Source organism: Phyllostomus hastatus, unplaced genomic scaffold (genome assembly GCF_019186645.2).
Source record: "Phyllostomus hastatus isolate PE091 unplaced genomic scaffold, TTU_PhHast_1.1 phas_contig_64, whole genome shotgun sequence".
Taxonomy (NCBI): domain Eukaryota; kingdom Metazoa; phylum Chordata; class Mammalia; order Chiroptera; family Phyllostomidae; genus Phyllostomus; species Phyllostomus hastatus.
Window position 1 is genome coordinate 7959944 of NW_025333928.1, and position 21388 is coordinate 7981331.

General features: G+C 48.7%; 1 protein-coding gene across 2 annotated transcripts in view; it reads left to right on the top strand.

Moving 5' to 3' along the window:
- Positions 1–15974: 15974 nt before the first annotated feature.
- Positions 15975–21388, top strand: part of LOC123825528 (interleukin-4 receptor subunit alpha-like) — a 35330-nt gene continuing 29916 nt past the window's right edge. Inside the window, exon 1 of one of the 2 annotated variants that reach the window (XM_045848999.1) lies at positions 15975–16097. The gene's annotated coding sequence lies outside the window, so the exon portion shown is untranslated. The remainder of the gene's footprint in view (positions 16098–21388) is intronic. The other variant, XM_045849000.1, reaches the window with a different exon arrangement.

Below are 21388 nucleotides of genomic sequence, written 5' to 3' on the forward strand. Positions count from 1 at the left end.
GTGAGGGCTGGTTGAATGGCTCCAACTCCATCCCGAGTTTGGGACCTTGGTCTGCTGTGCTGGCTGAGGCTCTCAGTTCTCCTCGTGGCCTCTCCTGTGGTCAGGTTACACTTCCCCACCGCACGGTAGTCTTAGTGCAGATGGATTGTCTACCTGGTGACTTAGGGCTCCTGAGGGTGCAAAAGCAGAACCTCCCAGGTCACTGTGGCTCAGACTGGCCCAGCATCCTGTCCTTTGCTTTCTAGGAGTTAAACTGTTTCACAGGCCCAGTGCAGATTCGGGGGAGAGGGGTGCTGCACAAGATTGTGGACCCTGGGAGATAGGGTTCATTCGGGGCCACTTTGGAGACCAGCTACCACGGAGGACATACCTGCACTTGGCCTTCCTGGGCTGCGCAGGAGGTATGTGGTGAGAGATGGTGAGCAGAGTGATGTTGGAGGAAAAACAAGTGGAGATCTAGGTTGTGCAGGCCTTAACGCCAGCTGAAGTGTTCAAACATCTAAAACACAAACGTTTTATGTACTTTGATGATGTTACTGGGGGGTGGAAGAAATGAGCAGAGGTCTTTCTCTCCATGCGCCTTTTTCCAGATTTCCCCTGCATGTCTTCTTGGCTAGAACTGAATCACATCTCCACCCCTTGCTGCAGAGGAGCTGGGGAAAGTGAGACTCTGTTGAAGGGGGTTAGGATTGCTGTTGCCGACCTCAATCAGTCAGGCTGAGTCTGTAGGCAGGGCCGTGCAGCCTGGATGATGGGGGAGGGGGGAAGGGTGTGATGGGACTGGGTGGGCTCTATGCAGAGGCAGCCACCAGCAGCAGGAAGCAGGGAAGGGTGCCACTGTAGTGTGGGTGAGAGGGGTGAGGGCCTGTCCCAGGGCAGAAGCAGCGGGAGCAGGAAATAGGCAAAATGTGAAAATGAGTGCAGACAGACCATGGCGGCTCATGGCTGTCTCCCTGTGAGAAGGAAGGGAAAGAGGAAGAATGAGAAACAGACAGAGGGAAGTCAAAGATGGCGACATCATTTCCAGTTTGCTTAATTGGATGGCGACACCACAGACAGGAGCTGAGAACACAGAGAAAAGCAGGTTGGAGAAAGATGATGACTGAGGCCTTAGGCCTTCGGAATTTGAGGGGTCTCAGAGGTAGCTGGGGAAATGCCCACGAGGTGCGGTGGTCAAACACTGGACGTGGGAGTGCAGGCAGGGCCACAGGCAGAGACTGGGGGCTGTGAGCACAGAGCTGCCGTCAAAGCCACGCTGTCAGACGACGCCCCTGCTTGCACAGGGTCTGAAAGCATGTGTGTCCCCAGTGACACATGGCTTCCTTCTGGGAGGAGGGACCGGCCAGGGGGCCAGTCCCGGGAATTGTCCACTGACTTTATGTGCACACACAGGCTGAAGCTTTGCATGTGGGCACATACCCACCGGAAAATGTACGGGTACAAATGAGCTGAACAACGGGAGAGTGCTGAGAAACAAGGAGGACGTGGGCGACGATTCCACTTAGCAGACAGGATGAAAAATAAGAGAAGCAAGTGCTCAGAGAGTAGGTACCAAGTCCCATAAATCAATGCAGGAGTCGTTCCATGGAGAAGGAGCAGCTGCTAAGAAGGAAGACACTGGGTGAGGGCCAGAAAGGAAGGCCTGTGTGTCCAAGGACACTGCCATCACTGACCCTAGAAAGTGCTAAGTGTGGAGATGGAATGTGGTCAGATTCACAGAAACTTGGTGACACCAGGAGAGAACACTGCAGCTAAAGAGAGCACTGTGGCACGGAGACGATATTTCTTAGCCACAGGCAACCAATCATATTCTTAAATGTATTATCCCACCACTCCTCACTTTTTAGTTACTTTTTGACCTGCCATAGGACCAACAAACCAAGAAGTATTAGTTTAAGTATTACATGAACCTGCATGAGGTATGCACCAGTTATTCCTGCAACATCCTGCATCACCACAGGACCGGTAGTTGTTGTGGTAAAAATATGTTGTGCATTTGTCTTTCCCACGAAATTTTTTCTAGCCACAAAATTAACCAGAAACAAGAGAAACATAACCCCCTCCCTCCTTTTCTCAGCAACAGAAAAGCAGAGTCTCCAATACAAGAGAATGAATAACAGACCAAAACTAAGTTACAAATACTGGTGAAACCAGGCTAGATAACCTGTAATGATTTCTTTGCCAGTAAACAGCAGGCTGAATCCAAGGTTGCAATTTAGATTGTGGGATGCCCCATATTAAATGAGCAAGGCTGTGGGATAAGACTAAGCAAAAACAAAGTCTGAGGATTTGTGAATGATTTCTTTCTCCCTTCCTTTTGCACTTTCTTTTGCCACATGTTCACCCACTTTCCTACGGGCAGACTGCAAAACTGCCCATGAGGCCAACATATGTATTAGTGGACATTACCCATCTGTAATCTCAATGAGCTCTTTTGTTAATGTAAGTCTGGATTTGGGAGTGGGGGCTGAAGAATAAGGGCACTCATCAAAAGCCCACATACATGGGCCTTAGGAGTTCAAGATTTCCATCCTGATACTGCCACTTTCTTTCAAGAGTTACTGAGTATAATTTTCTATTATAGTATATTCAATGAAATATTTTCAGCTGCTGATACTATAAAGAATACCCAACTAAAAGTGGCCTTTATAACAAGGACGTTTCAGATACAACTTAAAAAGTGTTCTAAGGTAGAAAGTCCCAGAGTTGGGGCAGCAGCTCAACATTGTAGTAGAGGCCCCTGACCCTTCCCTCTTTCTGCTCTGACATCTTCAGCACGTTGACTTTTATCCTTAGCTCTGCCCCCATGGTCATGAGATGGCTGCTACGGCTCCAGGCATCACCTCTCTCCATGACAATGTCCACAGTCTCTTCTCTCTCTGTCTTTTATCAGAGAAGAAAGTCTTTCCCAGAAGACTTTTGCACACTTCCATCCAAGTCCTATGGCCCAAGATTGGATCACGTGCCCATGCCCTACCTGCAAGCAAGGATGAGCCAGTGAGTGCTTTGCATTTTCAGTCTCTGTAGTGGAAAAAAAGGAGTTGGAATGACTGTTGGGTAGGCAACCAAACATCCACTGCAGATAACAATATTGAGAACAGAAAGTAATGACAGTGGCTTATATTCATTGAGCTCTCGGAACATGGTAGACAGTGTTTTAAGGGAATAGCATGCATTACTCTGTTTCATCCCAACCACACTACTATAAGACGGGTATTTTGCAGGCAAGAAAACCAAGGCTCAGAGATGTTTAAAATTGTGTGCTACGATCACACAGTTAGAAAGCCCACTCTTGGCCTTCTGGAGACCCAGGTCAGGGAGACAATCCTTGACCTCAAAAGACCCACAGTTCGAGGAAGGCCTGTGGGGGGGGGGGGTGATAAATCAGTCCAAAATGGTGATGTAAGCGCTATCTCAATGTGTAACAGGGTGTGAGCTAGTAAGTAACCCGCTGGCTCAGCATCCCTTGCTCCTCCCTTTGGCAAGTGAGACAGACAGTGTTCTTCCAATGAAAACTCCCAGCAGCCTCAGAAGGGGAAGAGCTCCCCAAACTGGGGGGAGGGGTGCAAGCAATTTTGGTTTGTGTGACAATGCAGTGCTGCCTCACGGTACCCAGGGAGGTGACAGGACCCCAGTGGGAATGACTGTGCGATGCTGTGAGAGGAGGCTTCAATCGGCACTGCCTGGACACTCGTGCCCAAGCTGGGAGGGAGCAGTGAGGACACCCACCCACCAGGGGTGGGCAGAGTCGGACCACAGCTGCTCGAATCAGAGCCCAGAGGGCTCTCTGTGAGTGTCTGCACTGCACAGGGCGCCTCTGCCCTCCCTTTCACCCTGGAGACAGGGAGGGACTCCAGCAACCACTGAGGTAATTTATTGCACTCTGTGGCATTAGACTGCATTTTATTTGGAACACCAAGTTCCTATGGCGTTTTATAGATCCAGAGAGAAAGCCAGCCTGGCCTTACAGCTGCGTGCACAGATAGGTGGAAATGCAGAAAAAGGAATCGCTGCCTCTGTCACAAAGCAAAGAAACCCAGGGAAGCCTGCACACGTGGGGTGCGGCTCAAGCAGGGCACTGAAGGATGAACAGAAGTTCACCAGGGGGACAAGAGAGGGAAAAGTTCTTTGCAAAGGCAAGGAGGTGTGAAAGCCATTGCTGCTCCCCAGAACTTGAGTATTCTGGGTACATGGGACAGGGGTCAGGAAATGAGGTCGCTAAAGAAGGCAGGGGCTTCATCCTGAGCTCTAAGGCCGTGGGTAGGTAAGACCCATATGCAGGAGTAAGTCTGAACTGCAAGCTTAAAACTTCAGAATTGGAATGAGAGGTTTCAAAACTTACATTTTTAAGTAGCAAAACATTTTCTTATTCATGAACTGCTTTATAAATTAAATTAACTGTAACTCCAATATATAAATCAGATATAATAAGAATAATTTTTTTCCTGCCCATAATTGTCTTGGATGCAGGCAACATGATTTTACTAATAAATTAAATCAAACCTGACTTCGTGTGCCCAGAGACAAGGCTCATGACAAGCTGATCACTGCCACTCTGTCTAGACCCTCCCCCACCCAGAGTCCAGTGAGCATCCAGGGTCTGGTCCAGTCTGGATGGTGCGGGAGGGCCTGTGGGTTTAGACCACGTGGGTGACTTCCAGACTGTGGACTGTCCTCTGCTGTCACCCCGAGCTGGCTGCCAGATGCAGGATGCAGGTCCTGTCCCTGGTCCAGCTTCCCTGGGGACACGGGCAGCCACTTCCCTCTGAGGTGGCACAGGCCCCAGCTCAGACTGGCCTCCAACTGGCCCTGTCAGGGAGCAGGGAATCCGCCCAGGCCCGCCCCGCGCACCTCTGGGGTGCCCGGGGCCCTCTCAGGTTAAAGTTCGGGTGTCTGAGCCTGGTCTGAGGCAGTGTTTCTCAGACTGAAGGTCATGGCCCATCAGTAGCATATAATATCAATTTAGTGGGTCCTGACTATAATGCTGCAATTTGTTTGTTTGTTTATTATTTTTTACTTTTATTTTACTTTTATTTTATTGTTGTTCAAGTACAGTTGTCTCCATCTTCCCTCCACCATTCCCCCCATCCCAGCCATCTCCACCTCCCTCCCCTGATCCCATCCCGTTGGTTCCGTCCATGTGTCCTTTATACATGTTCCTGAAAACCCTCCCCCTTTTCCCCCATTACCTCCTCCCCACTCCCCTCTGGCTGCTGTCAGTTTGTTCTTTATTTCCATGCCTCTGGTTCTATTTTGCTTACTTGTTTGTTTTGTTGATTAGGTTCCACTTACAAGTGAGATCATATTATTTAAGATTTGAAGGGTAAAATGACTCAATAATTTTATTTAACTATTTGTTTTTTTTTGTTTTGGTCATGCATAAATTTATTTATTTTCATCAACTACCTGATATCTTTTTAATGTTTTTTGCCAAACATTTGATGATGAACACTTTCAAACATATCAAAAAGTTGAAAGAATTAAACAGTGAATACCCATAGCCCCATCATCTAGATTTGACCATTAATTTATAATTTTTAATTTTTTAGATTAAGGTGTAATTTACATATGGTGAGACTCACCCATTTTAGTGTACAGTTCTCTGAGTTTTGCGAACACAGCCGAGTAGCCACCCCTGCAGCCATGAAACAGAATAGTTCCTTCAACTGGAAAGATTCTCCCCTGCCCCTCTGCAGTGTCCCCTCCTCCACCAGGCCCCTGGCCACCACAGGCCTGTTCTCTCTCCCTGTGCTCTGTCATACAGCACAGAGTCCTGCAGTGTGGAGCTCTCTGAGTCTGGCTCCTTTCACAATGCACAGTGCATTGGGGGTTCTTCCATGGTGTTGTGTATGGCAGCAGATTTTTAAATTACTACATCATATTCCATTGTGTGGATGTACTATTTATCTGTTCACCAGCGAAGGGACATCTGCGTTGTTTCATTAATTGGCAATGACCAATTAAAGTCACCATAAACATTTGTAGGCAGGTTTTTGTGTGAGCCTAAGTTTTCACTTCTTTAGGGTAAATACCTAGGAAAGTGGGTTGCATGGTTAAAACACGTTTTATATGTTTATAAGAAACTGTCAAACTATTTTCCAAATGACTGTACCAATTTTCATTCCTAGCAGCAGGTATGAGAATTTCAGTCATTTCAGTCCTCACTGTCAGCTGGTGTCATCTGCACATTTAACAGTGTGAGCCATTCCAAAGCATGTGTGTGCCGGGGTCTCCCGCCGGGGCTCTGTTTTGCAGCTCCCTGATGACTGATGGTGTTGAGCGTCTTTTCCTGTGCGAGTCTGCTGCACACCTGTGTTGCTTGGTGAAATGTCAGTTCAAGTCTTTTGCCCATTTTTAAAAATTGAGCTGTTTTCTTACTGAGTTTTGAGATTTCTTTATATTTTATGGATATAAGACCTTTATCAGACATAGCACTTGCAAATACTTTTTCAGTGTGTGGCTTGTCTAATTCCTTAGTAGTGTCTTTTGGAGAGCAGTAGCATTTGATTTTGCTGAAGTGCAGTTTGTTTATCCATTTTTCATTTGTATTCATGTGAATGTTGTAAACCAGATTTATTGAGATATAAACCATAAAATTCATCCATTTAAAGTGTACAATTCAATTTTTTTGGTGTATTCAGATTTGTGCGACCTTCGCCACAACCAATTTTAGAGCATCCTCGTCACCCAGGAAGAAAGCCTGCAGCCCTCCACCACCCACGGCTCCTCCAGTCCCGTCTTCAGCCTGGACAGCGCTGACCTGCTTTCTGTCTCTACAGATTTGCCTGTTGTGGGCGTTTCCCAAAAACAGGGTCACACAGCACGCGATCCTTTGTGAGCAGCTTCTTTCACATGGCATGATGCTTTCAAGGTTCATCCACGTTGTAGCATGAATCAGTACTTCATTTTTTAAATTCCCAAATAAAATCCCCTTGTATGGATACACTGCGTTTTATTTATCCACTATTAGTTGAAGAACATTTGAGTCATTTCCACCTTTTTTTAATTGATTTATTTTTTAATATATTTTATTGATTATGCTATTACAGTTGTCCCATTATGCCCCTTCATTCCCCTCCACCCTGCACACCCTCTCCCACCCACATTCCCCCACTTTAGTTCATGTCCATGTGTCATAAGTTCTTTAGCTTCTACATTTCCCATACTATTCTTGCCCTCCCCTATTTTCTACCTACCATCTATGCTACTTATTCTCCATACCTTTTCCCCCTCTCTCCTCCTCCCACTTTCCACCTTTTGACTATTGTGAATAATGTTGCTGTTAACATTCATGTACAAGTTTATATATGTACACATGTTTTCATTTCCCTTGGGTATATACTTGGGAACAGAATTGCTGGGTTATATGGTAATTATGTGTTTAAACCATTTGAAGAACTGTCAGTTTTCCAAAGGGGCTGCACCATTTTATAGCCCTATCAACACTAGAAGGGTAACGATTTCTCGACATCCTCACCAATACGTGCTATTTTTTGTCTTCTGATAAGAGCCATCCTAGTGGGTGTAAAGTGATATCTCATTGTGGTTTTGATTTTCATTTCCCTGATGATGCTGAGCATCTTTTCATGTGTTTCTCAACCACTTGCATATGTGTTTTTGGAAAACTGTTTATTCAGATCCTTGCCCATTTTTAAATTGGGTTGTTTGTTTTGTTATTAATGAATTTTAACAGTTGTAAAATTCCCTTCCATCCTGTGGATTATCTTTTTACTTTCTTGATGGTGTCCTTTGAAGTGCAAAAGGTTTTAAATTTGATGATGTCAAGTTCATGTATTTTTTCTTTTGTTGCTTGTGCTTTTGTGTCCTAGCTAAGAAACCATTGCCTAACCCAAATTCAGGAAGATTTACATCTGTGGTTTCTCTGAAGAGTGTTATAGCTTAGCCCTTACATTTAGGTCCTTGGTCCATTTTGAGTTAATTTTTGTATATGATGTGAGGTAAGGATCCAACTTCATTCTTTTGCATGTGGATATGCAGTTATCCCAGCACCATTTATTGAAAAGGCTAATCTTTTCTCATTGAATTGTCTTGACATGTTTTTTTAAAGATTTTATTTATTTATTTTTTACAGAGGGAAGGGAGGGAGAAAGAGAGAGAGAAAAACATCAATGTGCGGTTTCTGGGGGCCATGGCCTGCAACCCAAGCATGTGCCCTGACTGGGAATCGAACCTGCAATGCTTTGGTTCGCTGGGGGTTATGGCCTGCAACCCAAGCATGTGCCCTGACTGGGAATCGAACCTGCAATGCTTTGGTTCTCAGCCCGCGCTCAATCCACTAAGCTACGCCAGCCAGGGCTTGTCTTGACATATTTTAACATTTTATTATGTTTGTTTTAAAACATATCTGTCAACCTTCCCATTCCTCTATCCACACACCAATCTATCTTATTTTTTGATGCATTTCAAAAAGCAAGTTGTAGATAGTGAAGTACTTCCTCCTAACACTTCAGCATGCATATCACCAACTACAGTTCAACCTTTTTCCATAGTTTGAAGGTAAAATTTACATACAACAAAATACACTAATCTTAAATGTTCCATCTGGTGAGTTTTGGCAAATGCATTCACCTGTGCAATGCAAATCCCTTATCAAGATATTGAACATCAACACCACCCTAGAACGTTCCCTCAGATGCACTTATTTTTATGTATTTATTTTTAACAAGTGCATTTGCCCGTGTAACCACCACCCCAATCAAGATATAGAACATTTTCATCTCCTAAGGAAGTTCTATTTCACTTCTTTGCAGTTAACCTTGCCCCACCCACCTGCACCCCAAGCAGCCACTGATCTTGTTCCTACCACTATAGCTTAGTTTTGCTGTTACAGAATTTCACATAAATGAAATCACATGATGTGTACTATTTTGTGATTAGCTTATTTTGTCCCTGACCAACATTTTAAAAACAAAATAGGGCAGACTAGAAAATATCAAAATGAATGGCACACTGCAGAGTGAATTACTGCTTTCTTGATCTGTGTGTATCTTGTTGCTCTCCCCGCCCCTCAGCATCCTTGATTTCACATCAGTTACCCCAGTGACTGGTCTCTGCTTCATATATTTGCAGGTTCTGTTCCTTCCCTTTGGTCACTCCCCACCTCAAACTGGTCTCACCCACCCTCCAAACGGAGAACTCCTGCTCATCTGTCAGGTGCTCTCTTGGTTGGCCTTCTCTCTAGAAAATTCTCTCTATTCCTATCCTTCCCTTTTAGAACTGGTATCATGTTGTACCTCATTACTTAGTCAGTCTTCCCTCCAGCTGACCACAGCTCCTTAGGAACAGGGACCATGTCTTACTCACCTTTGCAGACCTTAGCTTCTAAGATGTCATGACACATAATAGGCATTAACAGATATTCATTGAATGAATGAATGAATGAACGAATGAACCCCAGGGTTCTGGGCAACAGGGTTTAAATAAACCAGCCTGATTCTTTCCCAAGGCCCCATTCCTGCTTTTTTTATTGTCCTATATGTGCCTAATTTTTAACCATCATGTTTTACAACCTCCTTTAATTGTCCTGAGACCTTAGTCTTTCAATTTTCTTCTCTCCATGCTCAATATTAGGTTTTTCATAATTGTTGCTTCTTCCTAGACAGGCTAAGGCAAACAGCTCTCATGAGGATGACATCATAGCCTATCTTTGTGGCCTTTACACCAGGATCCTCCCCAATCTTGCCAAAGTTGATATTAATTCTGCAACTGTGTCTATGGAAGGAGTCGTGTAAGGTGTGTGTGCACATGCACCTGGAGAGATGCTCACCAAAATGTCACAGTGGGCACCTCTGAGATTTCAGATGATTTTCACTTAATTTTTTATACTTTTCTGTATGACTTTAACTTTCTGACTGAGAACTGCCTCCATTACCTATGGCTCTGGCAATGCTACAGCAGCCCCCCGTTGCCTACAACAGAAAGCATTTACTGCTCACACTCAGTGGTTGGCCAGGTGACTGCTGACCTTGGCTGAGCTCTTCATGTGTGGGCATAGACTGGATGATCTAGACTGGCCTTGTCTGGGACAGTGGAAGTAACTCCATGCCACATTATTTTTTATCCTATGCGTGAACCCAGTCTGGAGACATGCTCATGACAATGGCATAAATGCAAATAAGTCCAATCATGGAAGTGAATTTCAAGTTTCTGCCCCACCATATGTGCTAATGTTTCATTGGCCAAAACAAGTCATGTGGCTGAGCCTGAACTCCAGGTAAGAGATACTTATAAGTTAGAAGGCAAGGAGTATGTGTACAGGGAGGTATAAAGAATTGGGACCATCAATGCAACCTCCTACAAACTTGTTCTATCTTTATATTCAGAAAAAGCAGCAAAGCTGGTGTCAGGCAAGATGGCTGCCAGAGCTGCAGCCCTACATCCTCCAGCTGATACAAGTGAGAGACACCAGTGGAAAGGGGAGGTGACTGTTTTGGTTGCCCCCCCCTTCAAAATCTCAAAGCACCTCATTGGCTCTGATGGATCACATGCCTATCTCTTACCAAATCACAAAGGCTAAGGGACCACAGTGTTCTGATTGGCCACCCCTGAGTCAACCGCCCAATTTTGGAGTGGGAGTAGAGTCAATTCTACCTAATTTATTTGTACTGAGAGCTAGGGGGGTGGTGGTTTTTCAGAGCAATATCAAGGATGCTACAAGAGGGGGCAACTTAGATTAGATAGCCCCAGAAGTTCCTGAGATAAGGAGTGCACTTCACTTACATGAGAGATTATTTAAGTAGACATAGTGAGAGAGAGGGTAAGTGAAAGGAGGAGGGAAAGAAGCCAGTGGAGGCCTGGTCAGTGTGACTCAGTTTGTTGGAGTGTTGTCCTATTGACCAAAAGGTTGTGGGTTTGATTCCCAGTCAGGACACATACCTAGGTTGTGGGTTAGGTCCCTGGTCAGGGCATGTACAAGACCAATCAATCAATGTTTCTCTCTCACATCAATGTTTCTCTCCCTGTTTCTCGCCTTCCTTTCTCCTCTCTCTTAAATCAGTAGGCAAGTCCGGTGGTGAGGATTAAAAATTTTGAAAAGCCAGTGGAGGTGCATTCATGAGCTGAAGGACTGGGACTTAATTTCTCTGGGACTTCTGGGAGACTGCTAAACATGTCTCAGAGTTGTCCCCCTGCATTCCCTGAAAAGTGAGGAAACTGGGAGATTTATATTCCAATTCCAATCTTCATTGCTAAGGCCTGCTCTTGTGGGCATCAACTCTCCATATACCCTCTGCTCAGGTAAAGCTGGCTCTGTGGCCAGAGAATGCCCTTGGGCAGAGTTGCAGGTGCTGGCAGTGACTGGTGAGTTGGGACTGGTAAATGTGGGGGGATACGGGTGGGGCATCAACAACATCTACACTACAGTGGACAAAATAGGTCACAATGCCAACCAGTCATTAGGACATTGGCTCATTTTGATCTGGGTCCTTCTCTCAAGGAAAGAAAGGCCACAGGTATAGCCTCTGGATAGAATCCCAGAGAGGAAGTATAGCAGAGTGCGTAAGGGCACAGGCTGTGGAGCAGGGCAGATATTGGGCGTGGTCCAGTGTTCTCGCATGTTATCAGTGAGACCTTGGGCAAGTCACTTAACCTCCCTGAGCCTCAATTTCCTCATCTATAAAATGGGAACATATAAGGTTGTTTGAAGATTAAATGAGACCACTGAGCACATGGTAATCCAAGACCTAAACAAATGGAGAGGTATTCTCTTTATGAATAGATAAAGTCAATATTGTTAGGATGACAATTTTTCCCAACTTGATGTAGAGATTCAACACATCCCAATAAAATCCCAGCAAGTTATTTTGTGAATATTGACAAATTGATTCTAAAGCTTTTATGGAAAGACAAAAGACCCAAAATAGTCATCACAATACTGATGAAGGAGAACAAAGTTGAGGAGCTAGCATTACCCAACTTCAAGACTTATAAAGCTACAATAATCAACATAGCATGGTATCAGTGAAAGAACAGATGCACAAGTTAAGGGAGCAGAATAAAAGCCCAGAAAAAGATCCACACAAATATAGTCAGTTGATCTTTGACAAAGAAGCAAAGGCTGCCCTGGCTGGTGTGGCTCAGTGGGTTGAATATCAGCCTGTGAACCAAAGGGCTGCATTTCGATTCCCAGTCAGGTCACATACCTGGGTTGCGGCCAGGTCCCCAGTGTAGGGCGCACAAAAGGCAACCACACATTGATGTTTCTCTCCCTCTCTTTTCCCTCCTTTCCCCTCTCTAAAAATAAATAAATAAAATCTTTAAAAAGAGGCTATACTATACTGTCTGATTTCAACTATGACATTCTGGAAAAGGCCAAACTCCAGGGACAGTAAAAAAGTCAGTGGCATCCAAAGTTTAGGATAGAAGGATGAATAGGTGAAGCTGTTAAGAGGTTGAACTGTTCTTTACGTTCCTGTTTTGGTAGACACAAGCAGCTGTGGAGACCCACAGCACCGCACTAGAGAAAGAGTGAACTCCGGATTTAAGGTAACAGTAATGCTTAAACGTCGGTTCACCACTTGTAGCAAATGTGCCAATACCACATTAATGCAAGTCGTTAATAACCAGGGAAGTTGTGTGCAGGGGAGGGGATTTATGGGTGCTCTCTGGACTATCAATTTTTCTGTAATTCCACAGTTGTAAAATTTTTACAATCACTGTTATTAATTTTTTTAAAACAAGTGAGTGTGTTGTGTCATAATGTGATCTGAACCTGTATTGAGGCCCATACTGGGGAAGGCCCTGGAATGAGGGCCGGAGGTTTTATTACTCGGGGGCCTCCAGGCCCCTCTCCAAGGCCTGACACAGAGCAGCTCCTGACAAGGTTTGGACAGCTTGGAGCGGGACTGCGTGCAAGACGACAACCTTCACATTTGTTATCTCTCCTGGGCCTCAGGACAATGCCCTGTTTTCTTTAACACTTAGTTTTCACATAATTTCAGACTCACAGAAAAGTTGCAAGAAAAGTACAAAGACTTCCCGCATCCCCTTCCCCCAGATTTCCCGAATGTCTTGGCACCGACCCCACCTGCTCTGCCCCTTCCTGTCTTCAGTGTCCGCCCCTCTTCAGGACCCGGCAAACAGGCCGAGGGGCAGGCTCTGGTCTGGCTTCTTTCTCTCCTCGTGGCTCTGACAAGAACAAGGGTGAACGCGGATGGAGCGCCTCACATGCGCCGGGCCCTTCTCGGTGTTTCATCCCTCCGCCCTCACACAGCCATCTGAGGTTCGGTCCGGCGTCACCCCCACTTCGCTGACGGGGAAGGTGAGGCACAGGGACTGATCTGCTCTGCCCGAAGTCCAATAGTCAGCAAACAACAGGATTGGTGTTCAGACGCAGGGGGACTGGTGGCAAGTGACGAAAAAGAAGAATGACTTAAAGATGCAGAACACAGGGTGGGAGCCCAGTTTGGGTCCAGTCAGCCCAGGCCACATGTTCCCAAAGTGAGACTTCTGCTGTCCTGTCCAGATGACATTGGGCACAAACTCAGAGACACCAGGGCTGGAGGAAAGAAGGTTTCTTCTTTACAAAGGGAAGCCCATGATGTTCATTCTACACTGCCTGGGCTCAAATATTGCTTGTGTGGGTGTGCGAGTAATGAATGAGTGTGACTGTGGGTGTGTGAGGTAGTGCGAGTGTGAAAGGGAGTGATGTGTGTAAGTTTGAGTCCGTGTGTGGGTATGACTGTGTGTGGAAGTGGAAGTGTGAACATGAGGGGGCACGTGGATAAATCTGACTGACTATGAATGTATGTGGCACATGGGGACTGAGTATGGTGAATAGGAACATAGGGTGAATATGAGTGTGAATATGTGTTGATATATGAGGAGTGCAAGTGTGTGTATGTGAGTACATGGGTGTGAAGCATGAGTGTGAAGTGTGAGTGAAGGTGTTTGGGCAGGTGGTCTGTGGATGTGAGTGAGTGTATGTGTGGGTGAGTATGAGTGTGTGTGAGCTTTTCTAGGCAGGATCAAATGCTTCTCAGTGAAGCAACCCACTGGAGCTGCCTGGGTGTGTCTTGTAAAATTCATGTCCAATGTGAATGTGGAATTGCTACCTGACCTGTGCAGTTCACACCTTGTCCAGCCAGTTCCTACTCCCTCTGGAAGCCCAAGCTCCCAGGTCCTTCCTAAAGTCCTTCTCCTCTCCCCTCCACTAACCCTAACCCTAATTCTAACCTCATCACAGAGTTCATTATACTCAATTGCTTGTGTCTGTTTACTTGTCAGGGCCCCAACCACACCCCCAGGGCTAGGAAAGCAGGGCCAGCATCTATTTCTCACTCTTTCCAGCACCTTGCTCAGGACCTAGCACATAGAAGTATCAATAAATAGATTTTGAGTAATGCTGTTTTTCCAGTGCCACCCCAACCCACCATGGCTCACCTCCAAGTGTTTGCTCCTTTAGTCCTCTCCACCTGAACACCTATCCCTTTTTCCCTTCCTTCTCTCCACTGACCCTTGGAGGCATCATCAGAGGTAACCTCCTCCAGGAAGACTGACTACTCTGGGAGACTGAGTCCACTATACTGTCATGTACTTGAGGATCAGTGGCTGTCTTGCCCACTTGGTTATAAGGTCTCAGAGGGCAGGACCCATGTCTGTTCCATATCTTCATATCTGCATCCTTAGCACCTGTCACAAGTTAGGCACACAGTAACACCAAGAAAGAATGAGTGTGTGAAGAATAAGAAAAGAGAACTGAAGTATTGTCCCTCCCTGCCCCCGTTGCCCTGAAGCCCACCCTCACTCGCCAGTGGCTTCGCTGCTTCCCTGGCTCACCCTCCACCACAGCAACCCCACCAGCAACCCCACTGGGCTGCCCCTGGCTCCAAGGAGTTTGCTCCCATTCTCAGACCAGCAGCTCCTGGAGGGCAAGGTGCGATCAGAATTCTCTCTGGGTCCCCAGCACTGCCGAGCCTGAGCCTGCACATTTCCTACCTCACCTCTCTCTCTGCTCTCCCCTCCTGAATGTTCTCCAGCTAATCTGGCCTTCAGGCAATTCCTGCAACATGCTAAATTGGTTCCCATCCCAGGGCCTTTGCACTTGCTGTTCTCTCTCCCTAACCTAGTCTCGCTCACCTCCTCTTCAGGTTCTCAGCTCAATGTGTCCTCTTCAAGGATACGTCCTAACCACCAGGCCCACTGGCCTGATAGGTCCCTCTCTTTTTCCTTTGTTCTTGGGACCTCTTGTTACCTAGAATTCTTTGTCCGTTTAGTATTTTTCCTACCTTGTGGCTGCATCAGGGCTTTTATGGTGTCCAGTGGTTAGTGGTCTATGGAGCCTGGGTGAGAATGCCACATCTGCTGTGTGACCCTGTGCCTCCGTTTCCCCATCTATAAAATGGGTGGTAGCCATAGAGTTCCCTCATAGGGAGTTGTGAGGATTAAATGAGTTAATACAACCCCTTAGCACGGGGGGCCTAGCTTGTGTACTAGCTAGGTTGTACCTAGCTAGTGATTGTACTAGCAGGTTGTACTAGCTAGTGATTGAAGGGTTGTTTTACTAACTTTTTCTGGAGCCTAACACACCTATGCAGGTGGGAACATTTGTGGGAAACATGTGTGGGAAGATCACACATTGACACTTAGCAGTTGTTAAGCTGCTGGGGAGGGAAGAAGAATTAAGCTGCCAAACCCCTCTGCCCAAAACGCAATGCTGCCGGATCCGCAGAGTCAACTGGGGGCGGGGGCAGGAAGGGCGGCGGGAGGGGCGCAGGGAACGGCCAGAGAGAATGGGGCCTCGTCGGGAGATGCGCTTTTATTCTGAGATCACCGGGGAACTACTGTGGGTTCTCCGCAGGCCGTGACCTCCGGCTTCTGCTGGGGAAATGGCGAACTAGGGGCGCCCCCAGGAAAATTCAGCGGCCGGACCTTGAGGGGGCGGAGGGACAGTGACAAAGACGCGGATCCTGCGCCCTCAGAGGGCGGGGCGCCGCAAGCAAACTTGGGGGCGGGCACAGGAAGGAGGGCGGGCCGAGTCCCCCACCCCGGAAAGTCCCGCGCAGCGCCATCGGCTGGACTGTCCCAGGCTTCCCACTTCTCGCTCGGGCGCCGGCTGTGGAATGGACGGGAGTACACAGGTGGGACGGGGGGCCCGAGGTGGAGGTTCGTGCGGAGTGGAGGCGGGGTTAGGGTTAGGCGCGGTGACCCGAAGCTCGTAGCCGTCGTCGGAGAAATGTCGGGCCGCCGGCGGGGCCTGGCGCGGTGACCCGGGACTGCTGCGACCCGCGCTTGGGTGGCGGCCAGGTCGGTGCACGGCGTCCAGGGCAGCCGCGGCGGGGAGCTGGGAAGGAAGGCTGGCTTCCAGGTGCTCAGAAGCCCGGTTCCCTCGAAGTCGTGCTGTCTGGGACATCTGCGGGGACGGCCTCTCGGGGGCTTTGGGATGTGGAAAGCGTGAGGTGATACAGGTCTTGGGCTATGCAGGCCCCTTCTCTGAGTTTGGTAAGGATTGTGGGCAGAGAAAGGGTGGGACAATTCTGAAACTGTACGAGTGGATAGGAGGTCAAAGAATCTGAGGAAATAGGGTCCTTCCCACCTTTGGTCTCCTTATTGGAATATTGTTGGATCGACCAAATACTAGGAATAATTTTCTGGGGCTTATTTTGTGCAGTCTCTGTTCTGAACACTGAAGGTATTCTGAATTAAATCTCAAAATAACCTGACTGGTCGGTGCTGTTGTATGGCCATTTTTCAGATGAGGATGCCTTGGCACAGGCAGCTTAAATAACATGCCCAAGGTGAGGCCCACCTGGAAAGTGTGGATCAGGACGGCAACTAAGGCACTCTGTCGTCAGAGCTTGCTGCCCTCCACCTGTCAACAATATTTGTCAAACTACCCCATAAACAAATTCTCCAGGGGATTTGGTTAAACTGCATATTCCCAGGGCCCCTCCCGTGATATTCACCTTCAATAAATCAAGGAATCTGTATTCAAAAATGAAAATCAAAATTTGTATTTCCTGTAATTAGGAGAGACTGGCAACAAACAGCAGGCTGGTTGCTGATGCTAGGGTTCCCCTGCTAGGTTGCCCCCAGGCCGGCAGTAATCCTGCTTGAGTCCTAGTTTCTGCCTGTCCCCAGCCCTCTGTGAGCTGTGACCCCCTGCAGCTACTCCCCGTGGGTGGTCTCTTAGGAGCTGGAGCATTTGCTGGGACATCAGTGCCTTTATTAAAATCCTAAAGTCTTTTGGGGAAACGGAAGGCTCGGGTGTCCATTTGGCCCTGGTGTCCCACATAGTCAGGGGATTCCAGAGTCCTGCAAAGGCCCCTGAACTCAGCTACTTTAACCTGATTACAGAGGAGGGTGCTGATGTGGACCGGGATGGGACCAGCCCGGCCATTCCCTCACTCACTAGCCCTCACAGGGCTCCCCTCGCCGACCCGCACTGTTCCAGTGCTGCTCAGGGCCCTGATGTTTGTGCTGAAGGAGGTCTCCTTCTGGGAGTGGGGAGCGCCTACAGGTGGTCAGCTCTTCATGGGGCAGTGAGACAGCTTCACGGAGCAGGCACCCTTGACCTAGCCTCGGAAGAGGAGTAGAGGAGCTCGGCAGGGGGACAACGAGGGGAAAGCGATGCTGAGCAGTGGGAGCAGCATGGACAAAGGCTGGGAAATGTGAAAGGCATGGCAGGGGGTGCCTAGGGAGTGAGGAGAAGCCAGAGAGGGGTGGAAAGGTGGGCCTGGTGATGTTGTAGACACAGGGGATCCAGCCCATGGCCCAGGATGGCTATGAATGCGGGCCAACACAGAATCATACATTTACTTAACAACTTTTTGTGCTCATTAGTTTTTGTCAGTGCTTGTGTATTTAATGTGTGGTCCAAAGCAACTCTTCTTCCAGTGTGTCCCAGAAGCACCAGAAGGTTGGACACCCCTGTGGGGTCTCGAACGCTGTGCTGAGGAGTAGGCCAGTGTGTCCTACCTCTGCCTGAGCCCTGAGAGTCTCAGTGCCTATTCTTGGGCCCCGCCCAGGCCTTCGGAGTGGAATCTGGAGGGAGGCCATGGGAAGGCAGCAGCGGGGAAACCACTAGTGAGTCGCCGTGGTTACAACACACCATTTACCAGCAGATCCGGACGACCTGAGGGTTTCCACAGTCGGGGCAGTGACTCAGTGCTGAGGAGTTTCGCACAGCACGTCCTGGGACTGCAGAGAGCCTAGTCAGGGCTGCAGAGGCCGTCCCTGAAGGCATTCGGTTTCCTGATGCTCAGATTTAGCAAGGACTGAGGTGAGGGGGAGAGAAGTGAGAACAGACCTTTCCTGGACCCCTTCTCTCCTTACCCTCTGCTCCCTGCCCCAGGATGGAGGAGAGAGTTTGGGATCAAACAGCTCACTGCCCTCAGTTGCTTTCCATGCACCTGGGAGGGGCCGGGGACCAAGGAGCCCTTGGTGCTTAGTTTCCTCATGTTTGTGAAATTGGGCTTTCACGAGAGCTAACGGCATCATGTTTTATAAGATACTTAACACAATTTGCAACACATAGTATGTCCACAACAAACGCTCATGTCTGCTGTCCACTGTCAAGCAGAATAGCCTGGAGGTGAAGAGTGTGGCCTCTGGAGCCACATCACCCAGGCTCGGAGGCTGGCTGTGCTACATACTAAGTAGCTGACTTCTCAGGACCTCAGTTTCCACATTTGTGAAATTACGGTGACTACTTCCTACCATTGTAGGGATGGTGAAATGAATTAATAAGCGTCAGGCATATAGAACAACGCCTGGTACAGAGTAAGCACTATGTATTTGTTCAAATACATAAATGAACCCCATTAAAGGGGGGTTAGTCTGCCCGTTTTGCTGCTGTGGAAACCGAGAATCAGACGTGTGGGGTGGCCTTGCCTAAGGTCCCATGTCTAGCAGTGAGAGAGGGAGGGATTTGAACCTGCTTTTCTCCCCAGCCTGTGTTTTTTTCCCACGTTCCAGTTTGCTGGGGTGACCAAGAGGGACAGCCTTCCCAGCGTTGCTCATGGCCGGCACTGTGGAGACATGCCTGGTCACACTTGGCCAGACTTCCCTTGGCTAGTCTAGAAGAGAGGCCAGCAGCTTGCCCAGATGTTGCTTGAACTTGCACTTGGAGAGTGTGGATGGGAGAACCCAGCACTGGCTGGAGGGTCCTGCGAGAGCCAGCATCAGATGGGCCCTATTCCCGTTGCTTTCCTGTGCATTTTCCAGTGAGTCACTCTCCTCTGAGCTAGAGGCACAGGGAAGGGCAGAGGCTTGAGGATGGGGGCCCCAGGTTCCAGTGTGAGCTTGCTGCTTCCTATCTGTGATCTGGAGCGGTTGCTTAACCTTTCTGAGCCTCAGTTTGCTTGTCAGTAAAATGGGTATTTGGGGGTGTTCATGAGATAATCTTCATAGGCACCTTGCCTGTGGCTCAGTGATTGCTGTTTCTCTCCCCATTTAGGACAGTCACTCCTCCATATCCAGTACCTGGCTTCCTCATTCATTTCTTCTCCACGTGTTTACCGAGCACTTACGTGTGCCAGGCACTGTGCCAGGGGCCACTGACAGGGCACTGGACAGAGTCCTGCCCTCGTGGAATTCAGTTCTAATTGAGAAGACAGGCAATACGCCAACAAGTGTATACCCACAGATCTATACCCCTTAGCTATAACTTCAAAATGCATGAGCTCCGAAAACGGAAAGGTTTTCATAACTCAGTTGGGAGCACGACCTGAGGTGAACTAACCACAAAGCTCTTTGGGGTCTTCTCCTTCCTGGCTTGAGCGTGTGCTAGGCCTGCAGAGAGATTCCTGAGATGGATAGCTGGGTGCTGCTCTGGTCACGTGGGGGTGGGGTGCTTCCATCGGCTCGGGTTTTATACAAGATGCCCTTCCTATAATCGGAGTGGTTCTGGATTCGGAAACATGCCTGGCCCCCAGAGTTCACAAGGGAGAGTGGAGGCCTGCCATATCCTGTCAGGAAGTGGCAGTGCTAGGAGGAAAAGTGAAGCAGGGTAGAGGCGGGGTCAGCGGCCTCTCGGAGGAGGGGCATCAGAAAGACCAGGAGCAAAGGCCTGGCAGAAGGGGCCAGGGGGAGGGGCCGCAGTAGAGAAGGTCTTGTCCCTCCCATCCACCCACCCCTCCTCCGGGCCACTGCTCCCTCCCACTCAGCACTCCCCATTCTGTCACTGCGTGTGTCTGCCTTTCCAAGAAGTGGTGATGTTGCTGAAGTTTCAGGTTTGGCTCCGACTGACTCATTTGCACTCTAGGGGGCCCCATGGGCCTCCTCGCCTCCTGGAGGCTGCTTAAGAAATCCAGGACCTGGGCTAAAGCAGGCCTGGGTGCTGCGACTTGCTGGGGACCCTCACCAGCTGGGCCGGCATCTGAGTTCCCTTACCCTCGCTCCCAAAAAGAGGCAGGATGTGGGTCCTGGTCAGGGCAGGAGAGCGTGGCCCTCAAGGGTTTGGTGGAACAGATTTCCTGAGGGGAGGGCGTGTAGCTCTGAGCAGAGGATTTTTCAAGGAACAGCCTCCATCCAGCCTACAGGCTAAAAGTAACACGTCCTGCGTGCCAGCCCTGGGCGCAGGGCTTACATTCACTCAGCAAGCATGCCAGGGGCTGGGGACACAGCAGCCAGTGAGGGTCCTTAAGGAGCTGACAGTCTAGTGGGGGAGGTCACTCTGAGAGGGTGACTTTTAAGCTAAGACCTGAAGTAAAGAGACCGTGGATATCCAGGAATGTTGCTGGCAGAGGAGAGCGAGTGCAAAGACCCTGAGGTGGAGACAGCCTGGTTTGTTTGACCCACAACAAGGAAGCTGTGCAGTTGGGTGGAATGGAGGAGGCAGAGAGGGAGGGGCAGGAACAAAGGTCAGGGAGGTAAATAGGAGCCAGTTGCCTGCATTATCTCATGCGACTTGTAGAATAACCCTGTAAAGTAGGAGCTGCTCATATCCGGATTTCGCAGATGAAGAAACAGGACAGAATGGTTCAGTAACTTGTCCAGTGTCACGCAACTGGAAGGAGGCCGAGCAGAGCTGGAAGCCGGCAGCCCCAGAGGCGTCAGTCTTCACCACTGTGTTTAAACACGTGATGGAAACGGGCTCAGACGCTGGAGGCCCACCTCCTGCTTAGGTCCTTGCTGGTGCGCCCTCCGGCCCCGGATTGGCTGCGGGTCAGCCCCACAGCCCTGTGGGTGTGGTCAGGCCAGGACCGGCGTTAGGATGATCCAGTCACGGTGTCAATCGTTCTACAGATCTTTTACCAATGAGCTCCCTCCCCAGGGTCAGACAGCGGGGACACACCAGAGCAGCAGGGGCGCGGAGGGGAGACAGGGCCCCGGAGCCCGACCCCACTCCACGTCACGAAGTGTGCTGGGGGGAGGCGAGTGGATGACTGCGTGCCGCCTCATCTCCCTGAGGAGGAAGCGGAGGTTCCCG